Source organism: Schistocerca cancellata, chromosome 2 (genome assembly GCF_023864275.1).
Source record: "Schistocerca cancellata isolate TAMUIC-IGC-003103 chromosome 2, iqSchCanc2.1, whole genome shotgun sequence".
Classification (NCBI taxonomy): domain Eukaryota; kingdom Metazoa; phylum Arthropoda; class Insecta; order Orthoptera; family Acrididae; genus Schistocerca; species Schistocerca cancellata.
Genome location: NC_064627.1, coordinates 863,764,536 through 863,776,680, shown reverse-complemented (window position 1 = coordinate 863,776,680; position 12,145 = coordinate 863,764,536). Strand labels below are relative to the sequence as shown.

Here is a 12,145-nt window from a genome sequence, read left to right as displayed (position 1 = left end):
TTTCCCAGTTAATTAGCATTGAAGTTAGCCAGACCGTTGCGGGCGCAATTCTACATCTACATGGATATTCTGCAAATCACACTTAAATACCTGGCAGAGAGTTCATCGAAAACCTTAACAATAATTCTCTATTATTCCAATGTAGAACAGCGCGCAGACAAAACTAACGCCTACATCTTTCCGTGCGAGCTCTGATTTCCATTATTTTATTGGGATGATAGTTTCTCCGCATGTAGGTCAGTATCAATAAAATATTTTCGCACTCGGAGGGGAAAGCTAGTGATTGAAATTTCGCGTGAAGATTCCCCTGCAACGAAAAAAAACCTTTGTTTTAATTACGTCCACCCCAAATCCTGTCTCATATCAGTGACACTCTTTCCCATATTTGGCGATAATACAAAACGTGCTGCAATTCTTAGAACTTTCTTACTCCGTTCATCCTACCTGGTAAGGATCACAGACCGTGCAGCAGCATTCCAAAAGAGGACGGACAAGCGTAGCGTAGGCAGTCTCTTTCGTAGATCTGTTACATTTTCTAAGTGTTCTATCAATAAAACGCAGTCTTTGGTTTGCCTTCCCCACAACATTTTCTGTGTGTGCTTTCCAATTTAAGTTGTTCGTAATTGTAAGTCTTAGATATTTAGTTGAATTTACGGTCGTTAGATCGATCAATTTGTCGTGTAACCGAAGTTTGACGGATTCCTTGTATCACTCATGTGGATGACTTTACACTTTTCATTATGTAGGGCCAGCTGCCTATTTTCGCACAATACAGATATCTTTCCTACATCGTTTTGCAATTTGTTTTGATCTTCTGATTATTTTACTAGACGATACACGAAAGCATCATCTGTAAACAACTTAAAACGGCTTCTCAGATTGTCACGAATCCAATCACTTAACAGAGACGATATTTCATAAGCACGCAATTTCACTACAATCAGCTTATGTGGTACTGTGTCAAAAATATATAGAAATACGAAATCAATTTGAAATCCTTGTCAATAGCACTCTATACTTCGTTTAAGTAAAGAGCTAGTTGTGTTCCACAAGACCGATGTTTTCTAAATCCGTGCTGATTGTGTGTCACTAGACCATTCTCTTCAAGGTAATTCATAATGTTCGAACACAATGCTGCACATCGACGTTAATGATATGGGCCGTCAGAAAGAAGTTTCAGATGTTCTCGTAGCGTAGATGATAGCGCACAATACTGCTCAGCCTTTGGCTCCTACCGTTTCACGGCCAACTTTTGTATCACTCTCTTGTTCGGTTTTAGGGAACGAAACGAAGAAAATGTCTGGCGACACTGTCTCTCGCGCGCCCATTGAATTGGAGCGCGTTACGGCCTGATTGTCTAATTTCAGTGCTAATTAACTTGGAAACGACGCAACGTATACAATTTTTTCTCAGCAATTGTTTCTCAACACAGCCTTCCCTGCAACACCCTTACAAGCTTTCCAGACTGTTTCTGACCACCTTGTCTATGACTGTACGCTTGATTACATCTCACAGCGAACTGAACATTTGGACTCAAAGCTGTTGGAGCAGTCTTAAAATTTCTTTGGAATGTTCGTTGACGTTTGCAGCATAACTTGTCTCGAAATTCCCAGTTTTGCTTTGCTAAATAAGTTTAAAATTTTCTAAATGCAGTTCTGGGGAAGTCATGGTGTAACAAATTGCGTGTCCCTTAAACCGTAAATAACTTTGACTCTTAGATGCAGGAAAGTATAACCATTCTGGGAGAATAAAGTGCCAAGTTAATGCTGTGCGGCGCCGTTCGACTGATAAGGGCCTACAGCCTTGGCATGGACGTATCTCGCCATCCCCTTCGTACAGCCCTGCCTCAGAGTCCCAAGGTGTCGTATAGGGACTCGGTATTCTCCCGAGTGGATAATTTCTCCGTGGTTTAATGGGAAAAGAAGAGATTCAAGGCATTTGAGATAAGGCGTTACAGAAGGATGCGGATAATTAACTGAACTGATAAGGTAAGAAATAAAAGTTGTGCGCAAAATCGCCGAAGAAAGGAATACGTGAAAAGCCCTACTAGAAGAGGGGTTATGGTGCTTTTGAAAAAGATTACGATTCTTTTTTTCTTTATTTTGGCTTTGAGTCACAAGGACCATACAGCCACCAACGGTTATAAAGTACCAAAGAAATGTAATCGCAAAAAAGCAGAATAGCAAAAGTTACGAAGGTAGCATATAAACACACTTTTAAAGTAAAATTAAAAACGCAGGCAAGCACCAGACAGCCGACGGCTGTGTTGACAATGACATTGGAGCAGAATTACAAACAGCACTATACAGCAACATTAAGACACAACATACATACGCTCTTATATAAAAAACAAAACAGTAAAGGGCAAACGCTATATAGCATCAATAACTGAAGAACAGAACTGAAAATGACATCATATAACAACGTGAGAATTGCAGCATACAGACAGGAGTACTGAACCCAATAGAAAAACTCAAAATGACAAACACAATTATGCCAGTAGAACAATTATATAAAATGCACAGGAGAGCAATATAAAAATGTAATCTACAAACAGAGGTCCATACGCAAATTAAAACACAAAATTACACACCCGATTACGAACCGAGCTGATGCCATTGGAAAATGAAGATCGAGGTAACTCATAAATTAAATTTGTATGCCGGTTGCTTTCAAATTGTGTCTGAGCAACTTATATTTATCAAAACGGTGGAGTAAAACAGGAACATTGGTAGTAACGGCGTAACCTCTCGCAACCAATTTTTTTATACAAGTCTGATTGCGCACTCGTGTACTTGGAACATGCCAATATGATGTGATTAAAATCCGCTATGTCCTTTGTGTCATCGCAGCGTCCAGAGGTGATAATCTTCAACCGATATAGGTGCGCGGGGTAACACTGGTTTCCCGGCCTCATGGGAGTGTCACATGACGTCTACGAAGCTGCACAGAGACGAAACGTGGTCGAGAAGAGATGTTCGGTTGTATCGCTGCCATTAAAGTTCTGAGAGACAAGCCATTCACAGTTATCCTTGTGGACAACATCGGAAGTTCACTGAGGCTTTTTGCGGATGATGCTGTAATATATCGAGAGGTTGTAAGAATGGAAAATTGTACTGAAATGCAGGAGGATCTGCAACGCACTGACGCATGGTGCAGGGAATGGCAATTGAGTCTCAATCTAGACTAGTGTAATGTGCTGCGAATACATAGAAAGAAAGATCCTTTATCATTTAGCTACAATATAGCAGGTCAGCGCAACTGGAAGCAGTTAATTCCATAAATTATCTGGGAGTAGGCATTAGGAGTGATTTAAAATGGAATTATCATATAAAGTTGATCGTCGGTAAAGCAGATGCCAGACTGAGATTTATTGGAAGAATGCTAAGGAAATGCAATCCGAATACAAAGAAAGTAGGTTACAGTACATTTGTTCGCCCACTGCTTGAATATTGCTCACCAGTGTGGGATCCGTACCAGGTAGGGTTGATAGAAGAGATAGAGAAGATCCAAAGGAGAGCAGCGCGCTTCATTACAGGATCATTTAGTAATCGCGAAAGCGTTACGGAGATGATAGATAAACTCCAGTGGAAGACTGCAGGAGAGACGTTCAGTAGCTCGGTACAGGCTTTTGTTGAAGTTTCGAGAACATACCTTCACCGAGGAGTCGAGCGGTATATTGCTCTCTCCTACGTATATCTCGCGAAGAGACAACGAGGATAAAATCAGAGAGATTAGAGCCCACACAGAGGCATACCGACAATCTTTCTTTCCACGAAGAGGGGAATCTGAACTATCGTCTTCCCGAATCCGATTCTGGTGTCTTAACATTGCACCACTTCGTTCGGAGCGTGTGATAGGTCACGAAATATCACGTACTAGAGGGAGCCATAGAGGGTAAAAGTTGTTGGAGAAGAAAAGAGATTTAGATATAGTGTGCGACAAATAACTGAGAACGTTCGGTGCAAGCACTACTCTGCCATAGGACAGAAAATCGTTGCGAGACGCATCAAAGCAGTCAGAAGACTTAGTGTCGTCTCTCTGTTCTTCAACCTGAAGTCTCTGATTTATTGTCGTCCTTGTGCTCTCCAACCTTAAGACTGAGATTTATCGTTGTCCCCGTGCTGGTCGTTCCAATGACTGACACTTATCGTTGTCCTTCAACCCGGAAGACTGGCTTGATGCAACTCCGTACGCGAGTCTGTTGTATACAGGTCTCTTCATCTCTGCATAACTACTGCAGCCCACACCTACTAGAACCCACTTTCTGTAGTAAAGCCTTGGTCTTCCTCTTAAATTTTCTCCATTACCAAATTAGTGCCCATTGTACAATGTTCCCGTTATTTTTGACATAGTCGCCATGGTTTTCCAACCATTTTTTGGTAACGTGACACCAGTTTTTCCAAACCGTTTTTGTTCCAGATCGTGTCCTGTGCTCGTCTTAAGGATTTGGCGAGCTGCTATCAAAAGAAAGCGTCCTGGATTTTGTCTAGCAGAAGTTCCAGATTTCTCTTTGGTTTCGTTTCGGGTACGCTGTCTCGCTCCCCTCTCAACTACTGCCTTAGTTTCATGTTCTTCGACTCTTACAACTACTGTTCTTTCCTTTACTAATAACAGCAGTCGCTTTCTGTACAAGTCATAGATAACTTTTTAGATCCCTGTATTTATCCCTGATAACTTCAGAATTCCAAAAAGTCTGTTCTAACCGGAAAGGTGAAATGCTCTTCTACAGATGCTACAAACATGGGTTTGCTTTTCTTCAACACGCCTTGTAAGGTAAGTCGTTCTGCGAGATGTCAGCTAGAAGCTGAATTCTGCAGCCACGTCGCCACAAATGGTTCAAATGGCTCTGAGCACTATGGGACTTACCATCTGAGGTCATCAGTCTCCTAGAACTTAGAACTACTTAAACCTAACTAACCTAAGGACATCATACATATCCATGCCCGAGGTAGGATTCGAACCTGCAACCGTAGCAGCAGCGCGGTTCCGGACTGAAGGGGCTAGAACCACTCGGGCCCAGCGCCCCACTTGATACAACAGGGCCATCTTGTGGACAAGTAAACAAATCCTGCGTCATGACTTCCTAGTAATCAGACACGCCCTCATTATTTCCTTGCAGGAAATAAAGAATGTACATGTAAATAAACAGCACAGCATGGCCACCGCGGATGGCATGTCGCCACATCTCGTTGAGATGGGGACACAATCGGCCGCGATCGCACCCGTCTGACGAACAGCTGATCCTGTTGTGTATTGGTTGTTCTAATTCGCCTAGAATAATCTAGGGCTCTGAGTGCTACCTGTTCCCAAATGCAGCCTGGGTGTAGTTCAGTTCGACTGAACGTTTGTCTTGCTCAATTAGTCAAACAGACTGTCCTCCCTAGAACACGATGACTTCTTCATATTGCTGTAGAATCCATGGCCGAGTCAAGCCGTCTAAGCAAATCAACAACGACGCACGTCAGAGCTAATTAAAATCCAGCACTTGTCACCTAACCGTCTGCCAGGGCAGGCTATTTAAAATGCAAGCTTAGTGGCCTGCACCACAAAAATTTAAAATAAGGCGTCTTTCTTTTAGTAATGTGGTGCCGTTCGCTACAATAGTAAAATAAGAGTGCTTACTCATTTAGTATGAACTTATTCAGCTGCGTTTTTCGGTGGAGAGCTGATAATTAAACTGTATCGTAAAATTTTACACAATTATAAATGCTCCATTATTGGTTTTTAATTCGAAAAGTTGCTCTAACATGCTACTAGTTATCACGAAATTTCACCTGGTAGAGACTGTACCACAGGTTCAGCCTAGCAGTCTACAGATCCTAAACAATGCCCTGCCCGTTACCGAGCGTAATCTATGGATTACAAATCCAAAGATTTAGGGTTTCATGTCGAATTGCTCCAGGCCTTTTATGACATGCACTGCCACTTTTACTCTCCCGCTGTATTGTGTGTATGAAAAAAGAATACAGTTGCTCTTTAGTTTAATGTTCGAGTTAAACTGTAGGTTATACTATAACTGGAATTGGTCTGAGGCGCCTTGCCACGGTTCGCACGGCTCCCCCCGTCGGAGGTTCAAGTGTTTGTTTGTGTGTGTGTGTGTGTGTGTGTGTGTGTGTGTGTGTGTGTGTGTGTGTGGGTGTAAGTTAGTTTACGTTAGATTAAATTGTAAGCCTAGGAACCGATGACATCAGCAGTTTGGTCCCATAGGAACTTACCACTACCAGTATAACTCGAATATTTTCTAAACATACGATTCCACAGCCTTGATGAAACGTTTGAACACTAGCCATTTCTGGTCTTAACTGTAATGTTTATCGTCTGTGCGACTGGCCACTTTGACCTTTGGGACATTTCTCAATTCGAACATTGTAACACAGTAGTGCGTTCACATTATAAGTAGTTATGCTGTACAACATCCGAACCGTGGAAGGCACATGGTGGCCTCTCAGCAATGTATTGTATTAACAACGACATGTTCAGAGAGCGTATGAACACAACATCCCGCTCGTATAGCGTTGCGTGCTGTATTGTGAGGTAGGATGGCGAGTCAGGCGCGAGGCGTGTTAACGACCGTGGGCTGGTGCACAGGCCAGCCTGAGCGTGTTTTTGTAGGTGGTTCCCCACAATCGTTTAAGTAAATTCTGGGATGTGCCCCTATTTCCGGCCTCCATGGCCGAGCGGTTCCAGGCGCTTCAGTTCGGAACCGAGCTGCTGTTAGGGTCGCAGGTTCGAATCCTGCCTCGGGCATGGATATGTGTGATGTCCTTAGGTTAGTTAGGTTTAAGTAGTTCTAAGTCTAGGGGCCTGATGACCTCAGATGTTAAGTCCCATAGTGCTTAGAGCCATTTGAACCATTTTTTCGGCTCAGAAAATACGATACACAAACAGTTAAAACACGATCACGCACGGATCAAATTTACACAATTCACAGACAGATGGCGCAGATGACTCCCCTCTACATCATCTGCGTCTACATAGATACTCCGCAAGCTACCGAGCGGTACATGGCGAAGGGTACCTTGTATCACCACTCATCATTTCCCCTCCTGTTCCACACGCAGAGTCAAGAAGAAACGACTGTCTGTGCGTCTCGGTATGAACTCTAATATTTTGTATCTCGTCTTTGTGGTCCTTACACGCGATGTATGTTGGCGGCAGTAAAATCGTTCGGCACTCAGCTTCAAATGCCGGTTCTCTAAATTATTTCAATAGCATTTCTCGAAAAAAAGGTCGCCTTCCCTCTATGGATTCCCGTTTGTGTTCCCGAAGTATATCTGTAACACTTGCATGTTGTTCGAACCTACCGGTAGTAAATCTGGCCGCCCGCCTTTGAATTGCTTCGATGTCTTCGTTCATTCCGATCTGGTACGGATCGCAAACACTCGAGCAATACTCAAGAACAGGTCGCACCGGCATCCTATATGCGATTTCCTTTGCAAGAGAAACATTCTTTCTTAAAATGCTTCCAATAAACCGAAGTCGACCATTTGCCTTCCCTACCACAGTTTTCACATTCTCGTTCCATTTCATATCGCTTTGCAACGTTACGCCAAGATATTTAAGCGGCTTGACTGTATCGAGCTGGACACTAATAATACTGTATCCGAACATTACAGATTTGTTCTTACTAATAATTCGCGTTAACTTAAGTTTTTCCACATTTAGGGATAGCTGCTATGCACCAACTGGAAATTTTGTCTAAGTCGTCTTGCATCTTTCTACAGCCAGTCAACTTCAACACCTTGCCCTACACCACGGCATCATCAACAAACAACCCCAGATGCTGCCCACCCTGTCCGCCAAATCAGTTATGTATAAAGAGAACAACAGAGACACTATCCCACTTCCCTGGGGCACTCCTGACGGTACCCTCGTCTCTAATGAACACTTGCCGTCGAGGACAACATACTGGGTCCTATTATTTAAAAAGTCTTCGAGCCACTCACACAACAGTGAACTTATTCCATATGTTCGTACCTTCGTTAACAGCCTGAAAAGCGACACCGTGTCAAATGCTTTCCGGAAATCTAGAAATATGGAATCTGCCTCTTGCCCTTCGCCCATAGTTCTCAGTATATCATGTGAGAAAAAAGACAAGCTGAGTTTCGCACAAGCGATGTTTTCCAAAACCATGCTGATCCGTGGACACAAGATTTTCAGTCTCAAGAAAGTTTATTACATTCGAACTGAGAATGTGTTCAAGGATTCTGCCGCAAAAAGAAGTTAGGGATATTGGTCTGTAATTTTGCGGGTCCGTTCTTCTACCATTTTTATACACTAGAGTCACCTGCGCTTTTTTCCATTTTCTTGGGACTTTGTGCTGGGCGATAGATTCACGACAAATGCAAATTAGGTAAGGGACCAATCGAACTAGACTTCCATCCGGACCTGGTGATTTATTTGTTTTCACATCTTTCAGTTGTTTCTCTACGCCAGGTATGCTTATTTCCATGTCGTCCATGCGGGAGTCTTCGCGATGCTCAAATTGCGGTATGTTTGTACGATTCTCCTGTGTGAACTGGATGGTTGCGGCTACAGGAAAGCCACCTGGCTGCAAAGTTAAATACAAATAACTACCTAGAACTTCAGCACAGCGCATCCTTTACTAGGTGTAGTTAGCGTTAAGCATTCTTCTGAATGGTTCTCCATTTGATACCCGTAGGGTAGATATTGCATAGAATCGTTGCATATCATGCACTATGTACAGTGTTTTGCTAGTGAATTACCTAAAATTCGAAGTTGGGCAAGCCACATAAACAGATACTTGCAAGCAAAAGCTTAAAATACGAAAACATTCATTCTTATCCCTGCAGTTGACTGGGTGATCAAATGCTTAGTCTGGAAGAAGACAGCACCATAAAACCTCTAATAGTATCACGCCTAGTAAAGTTCTGTGTTGTTCACGCCATCCTTCAGGTAAATGACTGTCCTACTTTGTAATACACTTGCTTTCGTTTTGTAACAAAAAAGAAAGGCAACTACTGTATACGAATCATACTCAATGGTTTTAATCAGTATGAGCTTGAAGGAGCATTCCACGTATTAAAATTTACAAACTCTACCTTCTGTAGATTTATTGTGACAGCCTATTTGTGAAATGAGACTGATTTTTTCCTCTTTCTATTTGTTCTGTACCGAAATTATGCTTATCGTTAACATCATGTGAGTAATAATTGTTAATTTGTTCTCCTAGGACATTGATTGGTGATTGGGGATAACTGCATGAACCTACCATATTCATGTGGTTTGGAGGATTAATGTCAGCTTTGATGATGCTAAGCGCTTAGGTGCCTCTGCCTAATCGACTGATGTGCTGATCCATCTGACCTGCTGACCCATTTGACATGTTGCCCAATTTGATATGTTGCCCAATTTGACGTGTTGCCCAATTTCACTTACAAATTTTTCACCTCCTACCCCTTTTGAGCCGTTGCTCCATTTCATCTGTTTTCAGCGAGAAAATCGAGCAATGGCGCCACGTCCACAGAGCCCAGAAATAAAGCCAGAGGAAGACGCATGCGCCCGGGTGGACGAGACCCCAGGGACAGAACCCAGTAAGCCGTACGTGAGGCAGATCTACTGGACCAACGTGGTGGGCATCGCCGCACTGCATCTGGCCGCCCTCTGGGGGAGTCTGTGGACGCCATTCTATGCCAAGGTGCTCACCGTCTTATGGGGTAAGTCACACCCTGCAGTGTTACATGTGTGCTTTGTAATTAGTGCTTGTATGGGAACTTTTAGCATGTGTACCGAATGTCTAGCTAAGGCCCAACTATACTATACTGATACGTCGAGTTATTAGAGAATTTCATAACGATATATTTTCACCAACACTTACTGCACACACATTTCAAAAAGACATCTGTATCTTTCTTACAGACCTTAAATGCTATCTGTGTCAGACCAATATGAAATATGACATACGTCCAGGAAGTATTTCCATTCTCTGCACGCAGCTGCAAGTACATCTGATCGACTTTTCTCAATCATTGTAGTAACTCGCCTTCTCGATTGAGGCCAAGTCCCTGGAAACGGAGAAATCTATAGTTTGTCATGGTTGGCGCGTGTCCAAGTTTTTGTCTGTTAGTTGTCAAATACTTCTGTATGCTATTGTGTTAGAGCCCTCTATCATCGGATAATTGCTTTTGTTCCTCCTCCCCCGCACAGGTGCCTGAACATGTCCATCAATAAGTGTTCTCTGATACCTCTCTCACTGACAAGAAACGGGCCGAAAACATTCTTTTGGAAAACACAAAAACGTACAGTATATATTTTTTTCTGGTTTTCACGTTGGATGCAACACTGTCGATATATTACGACAGCAACTCTGATGTCCTACAGTAAGGTGTCTGGACAACAGTGGAAAAGGAAGGCTACACCAGATTTTTTATTTTTTTGTTTATCTTGCATGCAAGAATAATGGATCAGCAGACAGATTAGAACTGCCATTGTGTCGTTTACGAATCCAGTGTCTTACCAGCTACATTATCACTCACCGCTTGTCATCTACGTACATCAATCTGTCACTATTCAGATGATTCTTAACTGCTTCACCATCCAGTGTCGATGTCCTGTTCCCTATCTTGCTTAGGTGTCGATGGTACGTGGACAACCCAAACAAAAACTAAATTATCTCTGCTAGAGGTGATTGCAATTCATTCTGCGTGTACGCTGTGCAGAGCAGAAGTTTTATTCTGGACGGTAAGAATCAAGAATAAATTACAACAAATGAAAATCGTACTGTCATTGCCACTGAAATTTTATTGCCTTGTTGCCAGCTTGATATTCTGTTCTGATCTCTAACTAATCACGGATAGCAAATGGACCCGGGAACTAGGTAAGACGGGTTCGTGAACCTAGCTGCTACTCTGCACTAGAGATCACTTTTGGTCGCACGTATATTTTGTGGGGCCCTTCCTCGTAACATAGACAAATATTTCAGCTCCTGCATCGATTTGTTTAGAGAGGCTGTGGCACAGATATTTTAGTTCAAATGCTCCTGTCGCTGAAACCCGAAAATTTATACGTAAATTTATATTTAATTGTTGGCCTATAATATCCAACACAACTACGCTGAATGAAGGCAACATTCATCCACTCAAGTTGTAATAATTATTGAGATGGTTTCAGTTTATATTGCTATTTTCAATTGTTACCCACAATACCAATACGCATGTTGTAAATATGAAACTCACAACGCCGGCCGAAGTGGCCGCGCGGTTCTGGCGCTGCAGTCTGGAAACGCGAGTCCGCTACGGTCGCAGGTTCGAATCCTGCCTCGGGCATGGTTGTGTGTGATGTCCTTAGGTTAGTTAGGTTTAACTAGTTCTAAGTTCTAGGGGACTAATGACCTCAGCAGTTGAGTCCCATAGTGCTCAGTGCCATTTGAACCATTTTTTGAAACTCACAACATCTGTCTTAGTAGAACACTAAAAGTATCCCCTCATATTGATAACACTGGGCAACAAAAAAATAATTTTTGAATGTTTCGAGCACTTCATGAGGCAATTCCTACTAATTTTGGGTTGAGTAAAACAAATATGACAATGAAAAATTTTTATTAGATCTAGTTTCTATGATATACACAAGGTGGAAGTATTACATATTAACGGACTGAGAGAAAAAGATACATTTTAATTACATACATGCTAACAACAATGAAAGTGCTTTTGATTTTTTTCAACTGGTAATTACATGCTAAGAGTTCTAAATTGCGGGAAAAATACTTCGCAGATGGTCGTGTCTGAAGAGAATCATGTGGTGGCCTATTGACGTCGTCGTCTTTTAGCTTGCCTCTTGTAATGGAGTTCCGCAGAATCCCTACACAAAGCCGGCCGCAGTGGCCGAGCGGTTAAAGGCGCCACAGTCTGGAACCGCACGACCGCTACGGTCGCAGGTTCGAATCCTGCCTCGGGCATGGATGTGTGTGATGTCCTTAGGTTAGTTAGGTTTAAGTAGTTCTAAGTTCTAGGGGACTTATGACCACAGCAGTTGAGTCCCATAGTGCTCAGAGCCATTTGAACCCTACACAAAGACCAACAGTAATCCGCAAGCATTACTTCATTCCAACGGCCTTGATATCTTTATTCCATAACAGAAATGTCCTGATGGAATCTCTCACCATGTTCATCACTAACAGCTC

General features: G+C 42.6%; 1 long non-coding RNA gene across 1 annotated transcript in view; it reads left to right on the top strand.

Moving 5' to 3' along the window:
- LOC126148655 (uncharacterized) overlaps positions 1-9,674 on the top strand; it is a 227,572-nt gene extending 217,898 nt beyond the window's left edge. The window contains exon 3 of the long non-coding RNA XR_007530633.1: positions 9,458-9,674. This is a non-coding gene — a long non-coding RNA (uncharacterized LOC126148655). The remainder of the gene's footprint in view (positions 1-9,457) is intronic.
- Positions 9,675-12,145: the final 2,471 nt, after the last annotated feature.